This window comes from Arachis stenosperma, chromosome 2 (assembly GCF_014773155.1).
Source record: "Arachis stenosperma cultivar V10309 chromosome 2, arast.V10309.gnm1.PFL2, whole genome shotgun sequence".
NCBI lineage: Eukaryota > Viridiplantae > Streptophyta > Magnoliopsida > Fabales > Fabaceae > Arachis > Arachis stenosperma.
In genome coordinates this window covers 34629558-34630232 of record NC_080378.1, presented here as the reverse complement: position 1 = coordinate 34630232, position 675 = coordinate 34629558, and the positions used below count along the sequence as shown (strand labels likewise).

Genomic DNA, 675 nt, shown 5'->3' with positions numbered 1-675 from the left:
CATTTTGCATACCAGACAGACTTTGAGAAATCAAATTGACTTGTTGAGTCAATATCTTGTTCTGAGCCAATATGGCATTCAGAGTGTCAATCTCAAGAACTCCTTTCTTCTGACTAGTCCCATTATTCACAGGATTTCTTTCAGAAGTGTACATGAATTGGTTATTTGCAACCATTTCAATCAATTCTTGAGCTTCTGCAGGCGTCTTCTTCAGATGAAGAGATCCTCCAGCAGAGCTATCCAAGGACATCTTGGATAGTTCAGAGAGACCATCATAGAAAATACCTATGATGCTCCATTCAGAAAGCATGTCTGAAGGACATCTTCTGATTAATTGTTTGTATCTTTCCCAAGCTTCATAGAGGGATTCTCCATCCTTCTGTCTGAAGGTTTGGACTTCCACTCTAAGCTTACTCCATCTTTGTGGTGGAAAGAACTTTGCCAAGAAGGCATTGACTAGCTTTTCCCAAGAGTCCAGGCTTTCTTTAGGTTGAGAATCCAACCATATTCTAGCTCTGTCTCTTACAGCAAAAGGGAATAGCATCAGTCTATAGACCTCAGGGTTAACCCCATTAGTCTTGACTGTGTCACAGATTTGCAAGAATTCAGCTAAGAACTGATGAGGATCTTCCATTGGAAGTCCATGGAACTTGCAATTCTGTTGCATTAGAGAAA

The 675-nt window shown here is 40.4% G+C and overlaps 1 non-coding gene across 1 annotated transcript; it reads left to right on the top strand.

Annotated features, from left to right (window-relative positions):
* Nucleotides 1–304: 304 nt before the first annotated feature.
* On the top strand, nucleotides 305–412 carry LOC130964267 (small nucleolar RNA R71). The gene has a single exon (XR_009080367.1). It is a non-coding gene; the product is annotated as a small nucleolar RNA R71 (small nucleolar RNA).
* The last annotated feature ends 263 nt before the right edge of the window (nucleotides 413–675 follow it).